Source organism: Camelus ferus, chromosome 17 (genome assembly GCF_009834535.1).
Source record: "Camelus ferus isolate YT-003-E chromosome 17, BCGSAC_Cfer_1.0, whole genome shotgun sequence".
In the NCBI taxonomy this organism is placed as follows: domain Eukaryota; kingdom Metazoa; phylum Chordata; class Mammalia; order Artiodactyla; family Camelidae; genus Camelus; species Camelus ferus.
This window is the reverse complement of record NC_045712.1, coordinates 34167459-34182113: the sequence shown is the minus strand read 5'-3', so window position 1 is coordinate 34182113 and position 14655 is coordinate 34167459. Positions and strand designations below refer to the sequence as shown.

Below are 14655 nucleotides of genomic sequence, written 5' to 3'. Positions count from 1 at the left end.
TAAATTGATGACTTTTATGTAATGTGAATTTTAACTCAAAGGAAACTACTCTCATGGGAAACTCATCTGCAGTTTCCTTATATGCAAAATGATGCTTCTCTCATAAGAATTGTTGCAAGATTGTTATGAGATTACTGTGTTACCAGGCACATATTTAAAATAGATGGTTCCCTTAAAACTAAACACAAAGAAAACAAAACAGTTATTAGATTCTGGCCAGATAGTGTTCCCTACAACAGGCTCTTAGTAGGCTCTAAAGGTAAAGTCCATTCCCTGTCTAGAAGGATAAATTATCAAGAATTAGAGACAAACTAGCACTAAATGAGACTTTCTTGACCTAATGAGAAGGATTAAAATATTGAAAAGATTCTTTCCACTTGAATCAGTGTTATTTTATGCATGCCTTTATACTAGCTAAAATTAGCTTATGCTCATAAACAGGTCTCACACCTGAGGGGAAACATTATTCTAAGACACCATCTACCCATAGTATCATGTTAAGTCTGTCTTTTAAGCGACAGAATTTATTGAACATCTATTACATGTCAGGCACTCTCAGACACTAAGGGTACAGCACTGACAATTTTTTCTAGAGCTTATATTCTAATGGAAAAAAGACAGACAATACAGAAAAATACACATAACATTCCTGTAATGATTAATATTACGGAAAAAAACTAAGCAAGATGGGAGGATGAAGAGTGCTGGAGAGATGGAGGGGAAAACATATTTTATATCAGGTGGTCAGGAAAGCCTCTTTGATAAGGTTCAAAGCAGAACCTGAAGAAAATGAGAGAGCAAGCCATTTGCATACCTGGGAGAAGAGCATTCCAGGCCAAGGGCAGGAACATGTTCAGCAGGGTTTGGGAATAGCCAGCCAGGAGGCCATTGTGGCCAGGGAGGAGAGAATGAAGGGGAGAGAGGTGGAAAATGAGATGGGGTGGGTATGTCATGTAAACCAATGTTTTACAAATTATCACCATGCTTAGATTTTAAAAGAATCACTGGCTGCTGCATGGAGAATGGTAGGGGGCAGGAATGGAAGTGGTTACCAAGGCCATTTCAGCAGTCCAAGTGAGAACTAATGATGACTCAAATTAGGATATTAGGTGTGGGTGTGGTGAGAAATGTCAAATTCTGGTGTATATTGAAGGATGACCTGTCACTGTTAATGAATTGGATGTAGATTTGAAAACAGGGTAAAGAACAGGAAGTTTAAGGGTCAGGCCTAGCAGATTTGAATTGCCCATATTCTGCTGGGGGTTGCATGCTCAAGAACTGAGGCTAAAATGCTACAGAGGAAGTAAAAATGAACACATTTCCTCTTTAGAGTTCTGGTTCTGGTTTATGGCAAAGGCTAATAGTATTTTAGCTTATATCAGAAAAACTGATGGTCTGCTGTAAAAATATTGACTGGAATTCTTGCTCAAAAATGCCAGTTTTGGGTAAGTGACATATACCTGTGGAAACTGAAGCCTCTAATTTCTTTCTAACAAGTAGTAGTGCTTATATTAAAGTGACCCCCAAGTAAATAAGCAAATGATTAACTTTGATAATTCCTTTCGGATATAGTGAGACAAATTAGGAAGTGAGTGGTAGTTGCTCCTGTGAACTCAGATACCTCTTTTACCTGTCTGTCTTCACCTGTTCTTAAGGGTAAAACAATGTCATGGTTAGAAAGTTAAATAGAACAGCCACTCCCCAGCTGAGTGCCTTCCTTTGCTCTTGGACAGAGGGCGAAGATCATTAATGACTTCTGCCTTTAGTTCACATGGTGATTTCCTCCATTTTCAAATGACACGCTTGTAGCTCTATGTCTTGCTTTTTCGATTTTAGGCATTATCTGTGAACTCTGTTAGAGTACTTGAGGTTTAGCCTGTTAATGTCCCACCATCCTATTTCCCCCTCCCTTCTCCTCCTATTAAAGTTACAATCCAATATAATTTGTTCCTCTATGTTAAATTTACTGGAGTAAATTTAAGTGATATTTGAAACATTTTGTTCTATCAGCCAGAGACAGCATCTCTGGATTCCCCACGCTGTAAAGTGAGGGTTTTATCAGAGCTCCAGGCTTTTCCTCTACCTACTTTGTACCTTTCTCTACCTTCCTTCTTTATAGCTCCCAACCTGTTTTGTTAGAAGAGGATTCCACCTGGCAGGTTGGATTCTTGGATTCCTGTGGGATGTAATTGAAAGAAAGGATCCCCCCACACCTGCTTCTCAGTCAAGAAGCTACTGAAATTCCATCTTCCCCAAGAAAGCCTTTTGGGATCTCACTAGGAAACGAGTGATGTGTCTACAATTCTATTAACGAAATGATATGATGGACTAGGAGTCCATGAACTCTTAATCCAACAAACCTTTGGCCTGTCAGGTGATAACAACTCGAGAGAAAAACAGTCAGCTTTGGCTGTGCCCTAAACAAGCTGAGATTTATTTACTTTTCCCATGCCCTTTCAAGCCAAAGGCTATAAAACTGCTTTAGTAATTCAATTCCTGTGAGAACTCTCTAATAGAATTAGTGACATCACTGTGAACTTTCAAGAGAATGTAGTTGAAACTTATTGTTCACCTTGAACTTCATATGGATAAGTAAGTTCGTTTAAAAGCAGCTCAATCATTTTGAAAGAAAATGTCTTGGCTCTCATTGAGACTGTTAAGGGGAAGGCTATGAGCTGAGGAGCGGAACGCCCCTGCCACCTAGTGGTTACTCACTCTGAAGCACTGCAGTTCTTTCAATTCACAGCAGAAAAGAAACTGAGTACAGGAAACATCCAGCAAAGTGTTCTGAACAGGGGAAACTTCCATTCCTTCCTCCCTTGTTAGAAAGGGATATTCGTGAACCTTTTTTAAATAGCCAGATACTAAACAAGGTATTAATGGGATTAGCCTCTGAGAGCTACTCTTTGTATAATTGGAAGAATTAACAGCACTGACAAAGGGAGAATGTTGTTCGGTAAACGTGGACAGCCATGGTCTCTAGCATGAAGTGGCAGCTCTAGAAGGAAGCAGAAAGTGCAGCATGTGGGCAGAGAGGGACCACAGTGAGGCAGGACCTCAGCAGTGGTCACTGCAGGAGGAGCATGTAAAGCAGAATCAGAAGCAAGGCCGGTAGGGAGAATGGTGATCAAGTCACGTAGACTAAGATTGCTGGTCAGCAACAGCCCTGGAGACCACAGCCTTGGGACTTTAGTACTGCTTGATTCAGGGTAAAATCAGGACACTCAGGGAACAACAGAAGTAATTAACATTTATGGAGCACATACTCTGTCCAGGCAGTGCTTTACATGCATTATCTCGTAATAGCCCTGTAGAGTAGATATTGTTATCAGCCCTGTTCTGCAGCTGATGAACTTGAGACTAAATAACTAGCCCAAAGTCACAGAGCCGGTAAGGCTTAGAGGCAAGATTTGAACCAAGGCAGTTTGACCCGAGTTCAGGCTCTTCATTACTGTGCTTTCCTGCTTCCCTAGGGGAGAGGGGGCTTGAGGTTCAACCCCTCTAACTCTGCTGACCCCTGTATTGAGGGGTGGTTGTGAATTGGAACTCTGAAGATAGTTAAGATCTGGTCTTAGATCTACTACCCAGTTGTAGGACATTTAACCTTTTAGGAATTAATTTTCCTTAATTGTCAAATAGGGATAAAATGGTGACCATTTCATAAGTTGCTGTTGAAGAATCATTGAGATAATATACAGTTCCTGGTATGTGGCAAGTAAGATGGCCTTCCTACAAAATGGTTGCCAACAATTATCATCTTTGTAAGGACCACTACTCCTCCCAACAAGAGATGGGATCTATTTCTCTTTCTCTAGAATCTGACAGGGCTTATGCCTCGCTTTGACCAGTAGAACATGGCAGGTGTGTCATTGGCCAGTTCCAAGCGTAGGTCTTAAGAGGCCTGGCAGCTTCCATTTTTCTTCTCTTGGACCACTCGTGCCCCTGTGTAAGGAATCTCAGCCGAGATTCTTCTGTGGTGAGAGACCACATGGAGGAAGACGCACCAGGAAGCCAGTGTCCCAGCTGTGCCCACCACCTGAATGCAGCCACATGAGTCAGCTATTGAGACCAGCACTGATCTGCCAGCCTAAAAATCACAAGAAATAATAATTCATTGTTGTGAAACCACTACATTTTGGGATAGTTTGTTATGTAGCAAATAGACAGTCCTTGATAAATGTTAGCTATTAGTATTATAATTGGTGCTGGTGAGGAGTTCAGACAAATATCTGGTTTATCTTTTCATAAGTCACTGATTTTTTTTTTTTACCTTTCACTGGAGTAGGCTGGGAGAAACAAGGGTAGTATGTGCAGATGAGTGTTTTGTATTACAAATATGTCTTATCTTTTTATTTAAATAGAATATTGCTGAATATTACTCAGAAATACTTTGTTAGCATTTCAAATTACTATATACTTTTGAAATAATACAGAAGCATATTTCTTCAAACATTCACAATTCAGACTTTCCACTAAGTTGGTTATGGTGGGAACTTCTAAAGTCTTTCTATTGGAGGAGTTGGGGCATGAACAGAAATTCTTCTTCTTAATGTAGCATCTGAGAATGATACTTCACTCTGATCTTTATTTCCTTTATATCCCCTTCCCTGAATTCTCTTTTTCTATTCATACATGTGATTTTTAGCTAACCTAGGACTGCACACAAAATTCTGATGTTGAGGAGAGCCCAATTCTGGTGCTACTGAATGTTTTAACCAGGGGCCTAGATAATGGAAAACAGCACGCTTATTAAGTTATAGTCTAACAAATGCTTGACTGTACTTGTCTCTGGGTATGTGGATGTTTCTAGTGCCTGTTGGTGAGTAACTTGGCAGTAGGATGTGAGCAGAATCAAGTAGAACTAATTTAGCTAATTTTCTTTTCCCGTTTTTCTCCATAAGGCAATGGAAATGTACTGGCACACAGTGGAGCAGTTCTTTCTCAGGCTGGTAACATTACAGAACTCCTGTTGAAAAGCAAGCTGGACGGGTGGAAACCGGATTCCCATATCCTCTCATAAGCTGTTTGTCAAGGTAAATCTTACATATTTTAAAATCATGACTTCCCAGCTCTAGATGGGAAAATAAGAAGCTCTGGACCCATCTTCAGAACCAGTTATACAAATGTCTCCATTTCCTCGGTTAGTCACTCATGTAGCAAGATCTCTCTCCTCTTTCCTGCTAGTCTTTCAGATTCAGATCAAGAGTTTCATGAGTCTACAGGCCAGTGGCTGGGTAGCTTGAGCTGAGTACGAAACAGTATTGATGCAGTTCTCAACACAGCCTTGTTCCTGTTACTGCTAGGCTAACACGTAGCATCAGCCCTGCTAATGTTTAATAGAGTCCTGTTTTATATAGATATAAAACATATATATATATAATATATATTCCTATAATACATATTCCTATAATATATATTCCTGCATTTATTCTTCTGTCACATAAGACTAGTGTTTTAAAAATTGAGAGTTGGGAGAATAAAGTCTATGAGCCTCCTGTCACCTTTTCTAAAAATTGCTTCCAGCCACTGTATTTTTCTTTCCTTCCTTCAAACATCTGGCCATCTTGTAGGTAGTAATTACCAGGCCTCTTTACTAGGTTGACCAACCTAGTGAATCAACCTAGACTCAGGGTAATGAGGTTTTGAGACATTCAGATCAATGATTTGCAAACATGTTAACTTAATTGGCACAAAAGACCCCACAATACACCTAACCCATCTGGTGGGAAGAGAATTTGTTGATAACAAAGAATTAGAGAGGGACAGAGTAACAACCCCAAATGGCAACATCAGAACATTAATGCATGAACAACACGATCAAAAACAGAAAAACAACTATATTTGATCCGTGAAATAACATGTACAAGAAGAGCTATATTTGAAACTCTAGACCCTGTGAAGGATCCCCATCCTCCCCAAAAAGCATTCTTCTTGAAAACTGTGGAAATTCCATCAATCTGTGTTGTCACATGTGCTGCAGGAAATTTGCATCATTGCCAAACTCCCTGCAGCAGCCAAAGTGTTCAATAATTGGCAGTACTGCACTTTTTTTTTGAGAATATAAAATTTTAACCACTCTTAATAATTAACAAAGGAAGCTATTAAGTACTTAGTCATGTGTAAAAATGAAAGTCCCTGTCCTTGCGTGGCATTTGCCCTAAGAGCTGAGGAAAGAACTTCATACTTTGACCTCTTCACGTTTCATCAGGAAGACTCTAGTGAGCCACAGCTATACTTGGAAACTTGCTGGCCCTATGACTATGACAGCCTTCTTTCTGAGCCTTCTCTGGTTTTTGTTTTTGAACCTATAACTTTCTTCAGAGTCTTTGAGTAACAATCTTATTTCTTCCTTAAAATGATCAGTCTACTGGTTGAAGTGTAATAAATAGATAAAACCTTTCCAGGGAGTATTTGGCAAAGTTTCAGAGTCTTAAAAATATGCATTCCCATTGACCTGGCAATTCTACCCCAAAAGAATGTCCACAATAAACATGTATCAATTCTGTAATAAAAAGAAAGGTATTTAAATATACTTAAAACTCAAAAAAAAATCACTTTGGCAGCAGTGGTTAGAATATGAATGAGGGAGATTGCATGAGAGCCTACTGCAGTGATGCAGGCAAAAGACAATGCAGATAAGAACAAAGGATATGGCAGTGTGCATAGAGAAGGAAAAGCTTACTAAAGACACAGTCAGTAGTCCTCTGAGAACTATAAACACACACCACACCCCCAAGTCAAAATAAAATTGATCTTTTAAGAGAGCCAACATAATTCATCTATATCTTTATAGTACCTTCTAATATGCATTTAAAGAAACTCAACTCTGATGATAGAGTTTTGGTTTTCTGGCATGTTCAGCTGAATTAATGGGGGTCCAGTTGACCAAGAAGGAGAATGGAAGAGGGAGACCGGATTGTGGAGAGAATCAATCAGCTTTGGACATGTGGCATTTTGAGGGGTTTGGGGATGTGTACCAAGCTGTGGTACATGAGTCTGAAGCTCATGTTCTGGTCAGTGGATACAGAATTAGGGATCATCAGTAAATGAGCTATTGTTAAAACTGGGTGGTTGTTAAGGTTACCTGGAGAGTGAACAGTGGGAAAAGGGCTGAGCACGGATCCCTGTGGAACCACAGAAGTTCAGGGGATGACGAGGAAGAGGAGGTCCCTGAGAAGACTGAGGAATGATGGGCTAGGCCAGCCCATAATAGGCTAATCCGTGTTCAAAACCTGACAAGAATGACCAGTTGGACAAGGTGAAGGTTGCTTTCCTTTCAGCTTACTACCGGATGTGCAAACAAGCCTTGAGTGAGTAGATGCTCGGTTTCTTCTGCTCCTCATGGAGTTGTGACCAGAGTTTAGGGGTCAGCGCAGTCCCTCCCGAGTCTGATCTGCCACGCAGTGCTCTTCAGGCTGGGGAAGGGGTCTGGCACTACCGCTTAAGGCAGTTCCTTGCTGTGCCACAGGCACATCCTTCTGCATTCTCTCTTCTTACTGCCTCTCCACCTGCAGCAGGTGTGGCCATGGCGTACCAAATGTGGCCAGAAGGGTTCAGAGGGAAGAGGCAGTTAAGGGAGGAGAGAATTTCAGGGAAGGAATTGTCAACAATATCAGATGCCAGAGAGATCAAGTAATATAAATACTAAAAAGTTCCCACTACATTTGGCAATTTAGGGCTACTTGCAACCATACCCATAGGGTCCTGCCAAGCTCAGATTCCCATGAAAGTCATTTTCATTCTCACAAAATGTAATCCAAATATTTATTTTAGCTGTGGTATTTTGTTGTGGCAGCCTGAGCTGCCTAAGACATCCACCCTGCCAGACTCCTTCATTTGTGGTGATTTTCTCTTAGTGGCCCTATTGTCTCTTCTAACAGTTGGGCCTTTTAAAGGAACTCCCCTGTCCATGTTATGCGGTGGTTGTATATTCCAGTTGTAGGCTGTGTTCAGCATCTCTTCCATAGGGCTCTTGTGTCCCGTGCATGTCAAGGAGCGCACTGGGTACCAATCTTACTGCCTCCAAACCTCCCCAACAGGTAAGAAGACTACTGCATGTTGGTCTTCCCCGCACATATGGTGGACTTCTAGATGTCTCACGTCTCTTGGGTCATCTCTAACTCACAGAAAGCTCAGTTGCCCTTAAGTGGCAGAATAGAATAAACACACTCAGGGGTTAAGTGTGGGTCTGCAGCACAGAATTATCATCACTGGGCTTTATAAAGCAAGTCATTTGTCAGAGGCAATGATGCTTAGACTCTTCTGGAAGGGATGTGCCAGCTCCAATGTTGTGTCTGTCGGGCCAGCTTCATTTGAGGGCCCCAAACTGAAACAATATAAATATCTGTATCTTTTTACATCTCACATTGTTTACCCTTTGGTTTTCCATCTGCCCTGCCCTGAAACAGGAGGGGGAAGAGAAGACAGAGGGAAATCGTGAACTCTTTAGAGGAATAGTGCCAAATATTAAATCTAAAAACAGAATAGATTGAACTGGAAAGAATGAGTCACGGATGAAGGAAGCAGTGCGTATCACGCTGGGAAAATATCACCTGAAAGTGCTGACTGAATATTCCTGATGTATTTGTGACTGGCCCTGTGAGTCCGATCAGCACAATTCGGTTCCTGAACTGCCTTGTGCCTCGCTGGCCTGTTGAGTGCATTTTCATTGTTTCCTCATATCGAGCCCTTAGATTCATTTATATAATGCAAACTGATGACCCATGATGAGATTGTCCTTTCCTCTGGTGATAATGATCCTGTCACACTAGGTTCCTGTTTCACTGGAGCGTGAAGAGTTAGGCTGATTGATTGAGACCGAGCTGGAGTGAAGTAAGGATTTTACTGGAGAGTCCCTCTGTCTTGCTGCATGACGCCTCAGAAGGTGCTCGGAACTGGGAGCTATCTGAGTGCCCTGCCTTCTTGGGGGAGTTGCAAACAGGCAGCCCCTGGGTCTGATGTATTTTGTTTAGTCTACTCAGGGTTTGGAATTAGTTGTCAACATTTAAAAATAAGGATACTCCACATCCAGTTTTCCTACTTCTCTTTAAAACTGGAAAATCTGGAACATTGACCCTGCAGCTCCTCCTGGAAATGATTGCCTAATGCTGTATGGATCATTGCCCTTTAGTGGGGACGTGAGCTCTCCAGGTGGACGCAGTCCCTGCTGCTGCACTTGTTTATGTTGGCCAGCACAGGCACCTGAGTTTGTGTCCCATGGTCTACAGGAAGAACCTGTAGGGGTGGGAAAGCCTTTTCCCTCTACCCTTCTAGGTTCATGGCTATGCCCGAGCATCGCATTGATAATATATAGATTAATGAGAGAAAAAAACAGTTTTGATCGTGTAGGTAAACATGGGAGTTTCACGGGGAAACAAGACTCAAGGAAGTGGCCAGACGATTGAGGTTTGTATACTGTCTTAGGCTCAACAACGGAAAAGGGGTTTTGGGCTTCTGGGTAGGAGAGGAAAGTTATGACAAAGTGAAACAAGGAAATAAGTAATTGTCTTGTTACGTAGATAAGAGACTCTTAGGTGATAAAAGTTGTCTTTCTTCCTGGTACAGAGACACCTTTACAAATGGAAAGTTCCTTCATAAATGTAAATTTCCTTTACAAAAGGGGAAATTTATACTCTATTTTCAAGCACTTAGGGGGAGGTGAAGGGCTTTTCTTGCCTCTGCTGGTTCTCAGTTGCCTTTAGCTCAAAATAATCCATATGCCAAAGAGGCATATTTTGGGATGGCATATCCTGGTACCTGTTAGAAGGAAACTAGCATTTATTGAATGTGCATTCTATACATGAACCACTGTGTCTTGTAATTTGCACATATGGTCTCATTTGACTTTCCTAACAACCCGGTAAGATTTGCACTCCAATGCTACAGGGACCATACCCCAAAATATGGCACTTTGACATATTGAAAGCCAAAAAATTTTGAGAGCACAGCAGAATCAGGAAGGTCACTCTGACCTTCTCCCCTGAAACAAGTCCTAAAACCTCCACGTGAGAAGTGCGCTCTCTATACAGGTTTCCCCCACCGTCCGATAGTAGTGTGTTCCTGTGAAACCTTTCATAAGTCAGAACGGCTTTATGCAATTACCTTAGGACACATCTTGCTAATGGACGCACAGAGTAAATTGAGATAAAGCACAGATGCTCGGACACATTTCAAAGCTCTGGTGCTTTGATGCTGAGATGCTGAGTGTAGTTCCCAGGGAAGGAGCTTGGCGGAGCCACTCTGGCTGCCTCGACAACAGCTTGCGGCAAAGCGAATGCTAAAGGCTGTTTTCAGTTTTCGTTGTTTGTTTTTTTTTTCCCCCTTAAAAGTGAAAATCCTCTTCCAGTGTCTTTCAGTTAGCAGAAGCAGGAAGTTACAGGTCTTTTTTAAACGTGAAGTGATGTAAAGCAAACTTTCAAAAAGCAGGGGGTATCTGTGCAGAGGAAAGGCACATCCTTATCTCTGAAGACAGAGGGACTCTGAGAAGGAGCCTAACAAGCAGATCTCACTGTTTCCCTCACCCTCCTTACCCTGTCATATTCCTCCCTGACCGCGCGCTCTTCGTCAGAGCTGGCACTAACACGCTCATGTCTGTTTCTTTGGGTCTTCATTTCCTTATGAAGACTCCTGTGTGATGTTAAACGTATATTAAGTTAACTTGTATGCTTTTCTCCTGTTAATCTGTCTTTCAGTTTAACTTTCAGACCCAGCTAAGTACGATAAAAGGGTCGAGAAAACCTTTTTCCTCAACACTGTGAGAATACCCTGCGCTTAGTGTAGTCAAGCTACGTGGTAAGAACTTTGAATGAGTGAACATACCCATGAACACAAAAATAAATGAATGAGCCATTTTAATCCCATTTTTGTAGATGAGAAGACTAAGGCCCTGAGCAGTCAAATAATTTAATCAGGCTCATAGAGCCAATGGAGGTTACAGTTGGGATTTAAAATGAGACTATGATTCCAGAGGTCCAGTGTGAAGGGAAAGACATGGGTCATTCAGGACCAAGTGCACAGTAGGCACTTTGTAAGTACTTACCGAACTGGTTGATGATACTCTTACATATTTTCATGAGTACAAGCAGCCAGAAGATTGCAAGCATGGTTCTTAGCTTCTGAAATTTATTTAAAACCTGTTGGTGTCTGGGTGCCTTGGACTTTGGGATTTCATAATAATGAGACCCTTGTAGAGGGCACCATTGGCACCTGACAAGGAGGGCATGCTGTTTCTGTGTACAGTGGACTTGTGCCCATAAATGTGGTGAAATCCCAAAGTTAAATCTCCTTGCATATCTAGGGAACTTCCTCCAGGGCTTATTTCCTTAAACTACCTGCTCATGGCGCTTGGTTACCACCCTGGAGCCCAGAGCTGTGCTCAGGAATAAATCCAATTCAGTGCTCCTTTGGGAAGCTTATTGGGAGGACCTGAAGCTGGCGTAGGAAGTGTGCCCCTTAAAATGAAGCCCCTTTCAGTGAGAAGGGACTGGCCTGGCTGAGACAAGTGGAGAAGTATGGAAGGGTGTATCTTTGTGATTAAGTTTCCAACTCTGTGTTTATTTTTCCTATATTGAACTATAATTTTGGTATCTCTCAAACAAGTCTCATAATTCCAAAAACATTTAGATATTCCTCATAGGCCTTTGTCTACCTTGACTCCAAAACCAACATACTGGAAACTGAGCATAAACTAGCCTCTCCTTTCCATTTTTTCCATTAGTGGCTATGTATTCTTTCACTTACCACGGTTCAAACTTTGAAGTTTTCTACTGTTACTAGATCAAACTTGGGTCCATTGGCCCACTACGCAGTAAACTCAACGTGCTGACACGGGGTTGTGGGGAAGGAAAGTACAGCATTTATTACAGGGCCCAGCAAGGAATATAGGTGGCTCAAAAGACCTGAACTCCCCCCTGGCTTTCAGGCAAGGGTTTTTAAAGGCAACATTCAGGGTGAGGGCTGCAGGGTACATGAATTTCTTCTGACTGCTTAATGGCGAGGTGACAGGTTGATGTTTCAGGAGTCTTAATCATTCTGGGGTCTACGTGCTTGTGGTCAGCATGTAGTCCTCAACTTCCACCACTGTGAGCAGGTCTTAGTTTCTGCAGAACGCTGATATCTTGTCAGATTATTGTGTATGTCCCTTGAGGAGGAACTGGGACTAATGCACCCCCATCTTCTTTTCCAAGGTTGAATAATCTTTTCCAAGGTTATCAATTGGTGACCCAAACCCCAAATCCAGTCCATAGATATATTTTGCAGGGTCACAGAATGTTTTTCCATTATAAAAATTAGTTAATATTTAAAAATCAGGGATTTGTACACACATGTATATTTACATACACACACACAGACAAGTCTTTTAATGTTTCAAGAAAAATAAGTTGGCAGCAAGGGGCTCAGCTTCCTACATGGCAACATTTGACATTAATCAACAAGGAGTAGCTGCCCTGCTATTCCAAATGAGCGCAGCCCCTAGCCAGCCTTCCAGACGAACGTAGCCATATGAGTGAGCCCAGGCAAAACCAGCAGAAAAACCACCCAGCAAACCTATCAAATAGTGAAAAGGTAGTACACTGTTACTGGTTTAAGTGACTGTGTTGTAGGGTGATTTGTTATGTAGCAATAGCTAACTGATACAACAGTTGGCAGTGTCCCCACAGGCCTGTTTCACTCAGTTACGTTACCTCCCTGGGCCCTGTGGGCAAGTGAGTCTCAGCCTGGGCCTTACCCTGAAGAGCCCTCGACAGACTTGAAAGTCTTTCATGCATCCATTATCCCAGCAACCTCACAAGGTCAGCTGGTATTAAATCTCTGTTTTGCAGATGAAGAAACTGAAGACTAGTGAGCTAAGGAACCTCCCTAGAGCCACAAAGTGACAGAACAGGGTAAGAACCCATCACTTTTTACTTCTACTTCAGTGCTTTCTCCTCTTCCATCTGGGCAGGTGACTGTCAGTCTCTCCAGGTCAGTAGCCCTGGTTGCCACCAAAGCTATACTCTGTAAGTTAATAGGGTAGCATGTTATCAAGAAGGGGAACCCTCTATCTAGTCTTTATTTATTGTGAATATTGTCTGTAAAGTGCTTAACATAGTGATTAGTACATAGAAGGGCCTTAATGAGAGACAGTTACTCTTAACTATCGTCTGCTTTCTTTCAGAAGCATCCCTTGATGCCCTTTGCCTTCTTTCCCTGCTCTCCATGCCCCTGGCTGGATACTGTCATCTCTCATGTATGATCTGGTACATTTTCTGTATCTCTATTACAGCACATAATCACACTGTATTATGTTTTTTCATGTGTCTTTCTACTACCTCAGTCCTTGGGTGCTTTGGTTTCAGGGATTATTTTAATTTTATTTCCAATCTCTCTAGCACAGGGCCTGGCCCAAGGTAGATGCTGAATAAATGCTAATAGAATGGAATTGAAATTCAGTTGCATAGTTGCAAGAAACATTCAATCACATTCTGATTTGACCCCCTATAGTAATCATCCTGAGAAGCAAGTATTATTATTAATATCATTATATATGTATTAAAAATAAACAGAAGCTCAGTATCCTGAAAATTTCTTTCAGATTGGTGTTACTCAGGTGATGTTTGCCCAGTTTTCCATCGAAGAGTTGATTGTTATTCTCTGCTTTTCTTTATAATTTATGCAAGGCTTATTCCGTGACAGCAGAGTCTAACCCTTATGTAGACCTCTATCCCCAGCATGGGGGTTGGCTCTATCCCCAGCGTGAGGTGGTAGACACTCAGTAATTATTGATCTGAATGTAATTGTCACTTCTATATGTTAGAAATTGTGTTTGTTACCAGTTTAGGGAAAGATTTTAAAAGTTGCTCATGATTAAGTCAACTTTCACTCCACCTGAATATTAACCAGATGTACTCACTGTTTTATCAGAGATCAGATGCTGAGAGAGAGAGAGAGAAAGAGGGAGAGAGACTAACTGGGACTGTCTTGTAGCTTTGAGAAAAGGACATGGGAAATTGCAGTGTAAACAGATCCTGCCTGAGAGAGAATTCTTTCTTTGTGCTAACACCAGAGAATGCAGGGCTGTCATGTGAGGAGCAGTTATAATCTTTGTGTATCAGGTAAGGCAGTACAGAGAGGACTCAGGTTCAAGGAAAGGAGGAATTGGAAGGGGCCAAGTGATTGAAATCAACAAAGGGAACAGGCCAAGAAATATGAGAAAGGGAGAGGAAGGAAGGCTGAGACGGAGTTCTGCTGATAGCGCTTACAAGAGAGTAAGGAATGCAAAGTGAGCTGCAGTGAAGGAGCCACCAGACACCATCTGTGCTCCCCCGCCTCCTCCTCCTGAGACACTTTCTTCTGAAAAGGATCGTCATCATCAAACCCCAAACACCACTGCAGTATTTTGTGGTGGCGTTGCTTTTAAAATGTGGACTATCATTTTATTTTAAGAATTTGATTAGTCTATGATAACATTCTGGTACTTTGTAAAACTAAAATCTAAGTCATCCTGTCAAGAGAGATGGTAAGTTGAGAAGCTAGGGTATTTTTTCCCCAATCATCATGGTTGCTGATTTTGGTAGCGAGTTGCCCACATGCAAGAAACGTTTCCTGGTATTAGCAGTGGGTTCCAAGTTATGTTTTCAGCTAATATGATTTTCTGGCCTAGAGTCATTTGTGTCT

General features: G+C 41.7%; 1 protein-coding gene across 1 annotated transcript in view; it reads left to right on the top strand.

Annotated features, from left to right (window-relative positions):
• The window catches only part of SRGAP3 (SLIT-ROBO Rho GTPase activating protein 3), a 287702-nt gene that overhangs the window by 1252 nt on the left and 271795 nt on the right, over nt 1-14655 (top strand). Inside the window, exon 2 of the mRNA XM_032458881.1 lies at nt 4902-5033. The gene's annotated coding sequence lies outside the window, so the exon portion shown is untranslated. The remainder of the gene's footprint in view (nt 1-4901; nt 5034-14655) is intronic.